This window comes from Zalophus californianus, chromosome 8 (assembly GCF_009762305.2).
Source record: "Zalophus californianus isolate mZalCal1 chromosome 8, mZalCal1.pri.v2, whole genome shotgun sequence".
Taxonomy (NCBI): Eukaryota; Metazoa; Chordata; class Mammalia; order Carnivora; family Otariidae; genus Zalophus; species Zalophus californianus.
In genome coordinates, this window is record NC_045602.1 from 134,058,894 (window position 1) to 134,067,889 (window position 8,996).

The following is an 8,996-nucleotide window of genomic DNA, read 5'->3' on the forward strand; positions in this document are numbered from 1 at the left end:
CACACCCGTCAGAATGGCTAAAATTAACAAGTCAGGGAACGACAGATGTTGGCGGGGATGTGGAGAAAGGGGAACCCTCCTCCACTGTTGGTGGGAATGCAAGCTGGTGCAACCCCTCTGGAAAACAGTATGGAGGTTCCTCAAACAGTTGAAATTAGAGCTACCGTTCGATCCAGCAATTGCACTACTGGGTATTTACCACAAAGATACAAATGTAGGGACCCGAAGGGGTACGTGTACCCCAATGTTTATAGCAGCAATGTCCACCATAGCCAAACTGTGGAAAGAGCCAAGATGCCCATCGACAGATGAATGGATAAAGAAGAGGTGGTATATATACACAATGGAATATTATGCAGCCATCAAAAGGAATGAGATCTTGCCATTTGCAACGACGTGGATGGAACTGGAGGGTGTTATGCTGAGTGAAATAAGTCAATCAGAGAAAGACATGTATCACATGACCTCACTGATATGAGGAATTCTTAATCTCAGGAAACAAACTGAGTGTTACTGGAGTGGTTGGGGGTGGGAGGGATGGGGTGGCTGGGTGATAGACATTGGGGAGGGTATGTGCTACGGTGAGCGCTGTGAATTGTGCAAAACTGTTGAATCACAGATCTGTACTTCTGAAACAAATAATGCAACATATTTTAAGAAAAAAGAAAAAGAAGAAGATAACAGGAGAGGAAGAAAAGGGGAGTATGTCAGAGGGGGAGACGAACCATGAGAGATGATGGACTCTGAAAAACAAACTGAGGGTTCTAGAGGGGAGGGGGGTAGGGGGATGGGTTAGCCTGGTGATGGGTATTGAGGAGGGCACGTTCTGCATGGAGCACTGGGTGTTATGAACAAACAATGAATCATGGAACACTGCACCAAAAACTAATGATGTAATATATGGTGATTAACATAACAATAAAAAATTAAAAAAAAAAAAAAAAGAAACAAGTAGGAAACGACAGATGTTGGCGGGGATGTGGAGAAAGGGGAACCCTCCTACACTGTTGGTGGGAATGCAAGCTGGTGCAACCACTCTGGAAAACAGTATGGAGGTTCCTCAAACAGTTGAAAATAGAGCTACCATCTGATCCAGCAATTGCACTACTGGGTATTTACCCCAAAGATACAAATGTAGGGATCCGAAGGGGTACATGCACCCTGATGTTTATAGCAGCAATGTCCACAATAGCCAAACTGTGGAAAGAGCCAAGATGTCCATCGACAGATGAATGGTTAAAGAAGATGTGGTATATATACTCAATGGAATGTTATGTAGCCATCAAAAGGAATGAGATCTTGCCATTTACAATGATGTGGATGGAACTAGAGGATGTTATGCTGAGTGAAATAAGTCAATCAGAGAAAGACATACATCATATGACCTCACTGATATGAGGAATTCTTATTCTCAGGAAACAAACTGAGGGTTGCTGGAGTGGTGGGGGGTGGGAGGGATTGGGTGGCTGGGTGAGAGACTTTGGGGAGGGTATGTGCTATGGTGAGCACTGTGAATTGTGCAAGACTGTTGAATCACAGATCCATACCTCTGAAACAAATAATGCAACATATCTTAAGAAAAAAAGAAAAAGAAGAAGATAGCAGGAGGGGAAGAATGAAGGGGAGTAATTTGGAGGGGGAGACGAACCATTAGAGACCAGATGGACTCTGAAAAACAAACTGAGGGTTCTAGAGGGGAGGGGGTGGGGGGTGGGTTAGCCTGGTGATGGGTATTAAAGAGGGCACATTCTGCGTGGAGCACTGGGTGTTATTCACAAACAATGAATCATGGAACACTACATCAAAAACTGATGATGTAATGTATGGTGATTAACATAACAATAAAAAATTTTTTTAAAAAGAAGTAAAGAAATAAGCACATGGAAGGATGCTCAACACCATTAGCAAAAAAAAAAAAAAAATTAGATTCTTCAGCTCTACCCCACTTGGCAATCAAGTAGAAGAGAGTCAGCAGTTGGGTTATTTCAGCATTCATATTTCAAGAGACATCTTTGCAAAGTCTTGTTGTACCACATTATTTGAAATATTGTAATAGTCATGGGTCTTTTTGTAAGCAGGATAAAACAGCAATTATCACTTTGAAAATTAAAAAGGAAATAAAGTCCCTACATGGTAGGGGGGACTCTTTAAAATATGTCTTCCTGGGGCACCTGGGTGGCTCAGATGGTTAAGCGTCTGCCTTTGGCTTAGGCCGTGATCTCCAGATCCTGGGACGGAGCCCCATATGGGGCTCCCGGCTCAGTGGGGAGCCTGCTTCTCTCTCTGCCTCTCCCCCTGCTCCTGCTCTCCCTCTCCCTCTCTCTCTCAAATGAATAAATAAAATCTTGTTAAAAATAATAAAATATATATCTTCCATCAGAGTAAAATTCACTCACAGATTATCCTGAATGGCAGTGATGAGCTAATAAGTGTTCTAATAAATGTTCATTCCCTGTTTCCAACTAGGTTTTCTTTTACAAATATTGTGTTCCCTTGATTTCTCAGGTGAAGAGAATTTAACCTCCAACATGCCCAAATTAAATAATGGACCTTAGGGGGCGCCTGGGTGGCTCAGTCATTAAGCGTCTGCCTTCGGCTCAGGTCATGATCCCAGGGTCCTGGGATCGAGCCCCGCATCAGGCTCCCCGCTCTGCGGGAAGCCTGCTTCTCCCTCTCCTGCTCCTCCTTGGGCTCCCTGCTCAGTGGGAAGCCTGCTTCTCCCTCTCCCACTGCCCCTGCTTGTGTTCCCTCTCTAGCTGTCTTTCTGTGTCAAATAAATAAATAAAATCTCCAAAGAAAGAAAGAAAGAAAGAAAGGCCCTTAATAAACAGACCTCACAATTTACTGAATGGCGAAGATGAGAAAGATAGGAAATACCAAGTTCTAGTGAGGATTTGAAGCACCAGGAACTCCCAAACATGGACGGTGTGGCAGTAGCTTCAAACTACTTTGGAAAGCAGTCTTGGACAGTATCTATCACAGCCAAGCAAATACTGCCATGGATCCCAGGAATTGCACATACATTCCCAAAAGACATGCACTACAATGTTCACTGCTATTCGTGATACTGTTATTGTAATGTACATTACTGTTCATGCTTCAGTACTGTCCATAATAGCCAAAACCTGAAAACTTCCCAAATGCTCATCAGTGATAGAATAAATCACTGCATACACACACGATGGAATATTATACTGTGGTGGAAAGACAGAACAACTATACTCAACAATATGGATCAATCTCACAAACATAAAATTGAGAGAAAGAAGCCAGACTCAAAAGAATGCACAGTGTTCAAGTCCGTTAATAAAATGTACAAAGACAGGCTAAACTAATTTTGAAGAGAGAAGTCAGGATAGTGGTTACTCTTGGTGGGACCAAGGGAGGGGTGACCAGAAAGAGGCAGGCAGAGAATTGGAGGGTAGGGGAGCTGGTCATGTTCCATTTCCTGATATTGGTGCTCCTTATGTGGTTGTGTTCAGCAGGTGAAAATCTAAGCTGTACACATATGATTTGGACACTTTTATATGCATCGTGTAGTCAAAAAAGTTTTCTAAAATAGCTCACAATTCCTATGAAGAATTAGGTCTCAATCAATATAATTCACTTAGTGACCTTTTCTCCAATTAATATCAAAAGAGCAAAAAGCAAAGCCCCTGCAGGTTAAAAATGACCAGCTTACAGATGAAAAGAAAAAACCCAGATGGCATGCCATGCCCACAATCTTAGCAAAAACCAAATGTATATTTTATCATTGGGTTTCTTATCAAGAGGAAATAGTGCATCTTCCAAAAGGCAAGAGTCTTAATCTCTGTGCAGATCTATTTGAAGGTCTTTAAACATGGCTGGTTTTCATTCCTCTGTCTGGCCTCAGTTTATTTTTTTTTAAGATTTTATTTATTTATTCATGAGAGACAGAGAGAGAGAGAGAGGCAGAGGGAGAAGCAGGCTTCCCGCAGAGCAGGGAGCCCGATGTGGGACTCGATCCCAGGACCCTGGGATCATGACCTGAGCCAAAGGCAGATGCTTAACCATCTGAGCCACCCAGGCGCCCCCTGCCCTCAGTTTAAATGAAAGACACAATTTCTGGAGTCTTAAAAGGGCCAAGAGAGGGGCATACTGATATTTGACCTGATTTTGATCTAAATTTAATCCAGAAATAATATTTATGCACAGGAGATTGAACTGCCCATAGAATGCTCTTGAGCATCTAATGCCCAAGCAAGTAGAAAGAAGGCCAGATGGCCACTGATAAATTTTAACCACAGACTTTCTTCCCAGGCACCTAGGATGATTATCTAGTTTCTAAACAGGCAAACGGTGACCCCTAGTGGAAGCAATGGAGAACACGCTCTCTTTGGTAACTGCTACTCATAAAAATTCTGTATGTAGGTTTACTTTAAATGACCTAGGGGAAGTTTTTTAAAAAATAGGTGAGTCACCCATTTAAATGAGTAAAGAATACAAGGAAGCAAACAAAAGAATAAAGGTTTCAAGTGGTAAATAAATATATATCAAAATAGGTTCAATAATGCTAGTAATAAGAGAAAAGGAAATTAAAATAGCAAATACCATTTTCACCTAACTGATTAGAAAAATTACTGAAATTTGATCATCTCATGAACTGACAAAAGTAAGGGGAGATCTGGTATTTCTAGTACCTTCCTGGTGCAGGAGGGACAAGTACATTGGTCTGTATTTTGGAGAGCAATTTGACGTTATTTTTCAAAATACTGAATGCATATAACACAGTAATTATGATTTCCAGAATTAATCCTAGACAATAATTTTCAGTTTTGTGCAAAAAAGTACAATCTAGGACATGCTGTTGTCCCAGAAAGCAAGGAAACATCCAATGAGTAATGTGTTCATGTCCAAAGGATATATGAGCCAACCAGAAGGGGTGCCCAGTGGCCAATATTGAGATGAGTAGAACATCAGAAATAGTAATGGCTATAATTGATTGAAGCAGAGAAAATATATAGAGATCCATATATCCATGTTAATACACAAGAAGGTGCCAAAAAAAACAAAACTTAAACTTATCTGCCATCTCTGGAGATAATTATTATACCGTCTCCTTATTTTTTTTTAAGACTTTATTTATTTGACAGAGAGAGACACAGCGAGAGAGGGAACACAAGCAGGGGGAGTGGGAGAGGGAGAAGCAGGCTTCCCGCTGAGCAGGGAGCCCGATGCGGGGCTCGATTCCAGGACCCTGGGATCATGACCTGAGCCGAAGGCAGACGCTTAACGACTGAGCCACCCAGGCACCCTACTGTCTCCTTATTCTAACAATTGATAATTAATGGGAAAGAATTGCTAGCAGGGACTATTATTTAGGGTCACCCTATAACTCCGGTGAATGAAAGAAATCTCTTCTTTACAGAAAAATGTCAGCTAATCAATGCAGAAGATGTGGTAGAATTTGCAAATCAACATCCTACAACTCCATATGAAATAGGTGATTGAGACAAGGCCCAGCACAGAGGGCAGATGGGGAACTGGAATTTGCATGATGCCAACATACCCTTCCACAGATTAGTTTCTATTTGCAAGGGGAAATATGTAACTTTACAGTGCAGAGATGTGGCCACCCCAATCTTAAGCCAGTCATATTAGCATCTCCCATGGTGGGACAGCCAGATGTTATGTGTTTTCCATTGTGAAATATGTGTATATTTTATCATCGGGTTTCTTATCAAGAGGAAATAGTGCATCTTCCAAAAGGCAAGAGTCCTAATCTCTGTGCAGATCTATTTGAAGATCTTTAAACATGGCTGGTTTTCATTCCTCTGTCCGCCCTCAGTTTAAATGAAAGACACAATTTCTGGAGTCTTAAAAGGGCCAAGAGAGGGGAATACTGACATTTGACCTGATTTTGATCTAAATTTAATCCAGAAATAATATTTATGCACAGGAGATTGAACTGCCTATAGAATGCTCTTGAGCATCTAATGCCCAAGCAAGGTGGAATATACATTGGCTACACCTACCATATATTCTTGCCAAAAAGTTTATCCTGAATCTATTCAAGCCCTTAGGTATAACTTCCAATTTACAGAAAATTTAGGGGGAACAAGTTAGGCACCATCATAAAGAAGCAATCCCCAAACCCAAAAGATAAGACATTCTATAGGCCATTGGTCTTAGGTCTTCAAGACAATACCACTGGGAAAAAAAAAAAAAAACAGTGGTGGGGGGTGTTACTACCCTAGATTAAAAGGGACTCTAACAGTCAAAAGTAATGTACATTGAGGAGTCCTTGATTGGGTTTTGATTTCAAAAACATTTGGGAGACTATTAGGAAAAATTTAATGTGAATAGGATATTAGAGGATATTTGGGAGCTACTGTTAAGGTATGATGTGGAATGTTGACCATGTACCTAGACATCTTCAGTTTTCAGGGATGCATACTGAGACACTTAGGGGTAAAATGCTATGATGCTAATCCACTTTAATTTTGGCAAATAAGAGATTAAACCAATATGTCAAAATAGTAACAACTATTAAACACAGGAGATGTGAATATAGATGTTCATTGTACTATTCTCTCTACTTTTCTGGGCTTGAAATTAATTCAAATGAAAACTAATAACAGAAAAAGCAAGATGACTTGTACAAGAATATTCAATGTAACACTGCTGATCAGAGCAAACATCTGGAATCAATCTAAATAAATGTCCTTCAACACCAGAATGGATAAATAACTGACCTTCATAAATAGACTTCGCACTATACTCCCAGCAGACTAGCTAAGATGAAAAAGGCAGAACAGGTGGTACTATGAAGTACCAGTAAGCAGTAAAATGGCAAGTATTTCTTTACTCTTATATATACTTATTTCTCAAATTTGTTCATATTTTATTTTACTCCCCATCATATCCTTAGATTTTGGCACCTAATAGGTGCACATATTTACTCTGCCTTTAGCAGATAAGGTATCCAGGATAGTGGTTCAAAACTTGTATTTGATGAACTGGTAATATTTCAAAATTTCACCCCCCCAAAAAAAATAACACAAGCACAGTTGGAAATGGCATAAATTTCTTATTTTACTACATAAAAAATAGAACATTGTTTACTAGCACCATCTTTTCACACAAGAAAAGACATTTTATCACCAAAAGGCACAGGTGGATGGCCATAATCCCAGATAAAGAGCAGTCCCTTACACGGAATAAATTTAGATTTATGAAGAGTCTATCATCTGAATAACCGGTAAAACCTCAGCACTGGAGGGAACAACGAAACGCTGGTGATGGGGGCTTTGATCACGTCACCTTGCTTCAGACATGGGGTGGCAGAACGCGGCGCACCATTGGGCAGAATTCAGACTTCCAGTTCGTCTTATGTGATCGGGTAGGAAATAAACACCACTGCTGAAAATGATGTTAACAGAAAATCATTATATTTGACAATCAAAACTCCAAGTGAACTGTAATGCACTAGACAGCTGCGTCCAAAATCCCATCACCCAGAGCCTAAGAAACACATGAAGTCTCTTCAGAGCCCCCGGGCTTCTCAGCAGTGGTGGGGAGGGGTGGCAGGTGCTGTGTGATGAACAGGGCCTCGGGCTATGGACCGATCACACTGGGTCTGCACTGAGCTGGACCAGCCACTGACTTGCAGCCCGTAACTCCAGGATCAAAATCCACCATAAGTAAAACAAGAGCGTCTGGTCAGAGCCATGGGGATCAAAAGCAGTAATGCAGATCAACAACTCAGCACGGTGCCTAGCTCCTGGGGTGAGAAATAAAGAATAACTGTTGTTACTACACTTTTATTCCTGACAGCAAATTTCCACAATTTACATAGTTCTTCTGCAACTGAGTAGATGGAGACCCAACCAAGATGGGCAGGGGGGAGGCTGGTATCACCAAGCACACGGGAACGCAGGACATGTGAGGCCAGGTCAGGTCACACAGCAGTTTGTGGGGAACCGTGGGCTGGAGGTGGGGAGGGGAGAACAGCACCGAGTCTGCCAATCCCAGGTTAGAAAGACAGGGGACAAGGAGACTTAGCCCTTACCTAAGTTCGCACTTTCCTCGGTATGCGGACCTGCTCCTGGCGAGACCCACTGCCACCAGCACCTGGGGGCTGGCGAAGACTGTCCATCAAGTGGCCCTGCCCACCAGTGAGTGACAAAACTAAAAGCCATCAGCCTCTGTTTCTCCTGCTCTTGAGTCAAATGACCCAAGGACAGAAGACAGTTACAGCCCGTGGAACCTAAGGGTGTCCTGAAGATTGGTACCAACTACCTGCATGCCCAGGGCTGCCTGGGGCCCCATCCTATCCAAAGAAAAGGTCCTACAGACTTTCCTTTTACTCTAGGAATACTCCAAAACCTCTAATTACCCCAGACTGATTCCCATTTCTTGGAACCGAGAATATCAAATGCTGTATGTCTCTTTTTCCCACTGACTGTGTGCTGCAAGCCATTTCCTGCTTCTACCCCCAGGACAGATGTCACATTCAATGATTTTTAGTGAACACCTACTAGGTGGCAAGCCCTGTACCAGGCTGCGGGAGCAGCAGTGGACACGGCCATGGTTGACAAGAGTGGCTGAGCACTCAGATGGGAGACAGAGCAGAACGCCTGCTCCAGTCCTGGCACCTGCGAGGAAGGGTGTCCCATCCTCCAGACTCCCCCGTGGCAGGGCTGTAAGTGAGGATACGCAGTGTGACTACAGAAACGCTGTTGGGATACTTTTTCCCATCAAGGTGCCCCGTTCCTTTTTCTCAGGTTTTTCCATCAAAAGCCCCTTAAACTATGTTTTAATAGGTCTTGTCACTGCAGAGGTTACAAACTCAAATGCCTACTGGGGCCAGCTATTTTTATTCATTTGGCACAAATTCTGTACATTAAACACATACAAGTATTCTCCCCTTCAATAAAAAAATATGCTCTCTACCATTTGTTTTTCTTGAGAAACTGCACCCCCTTCTTCTATTTTTGCTTTTTGAGCATTTTACAGAGACACGGATATGCGAG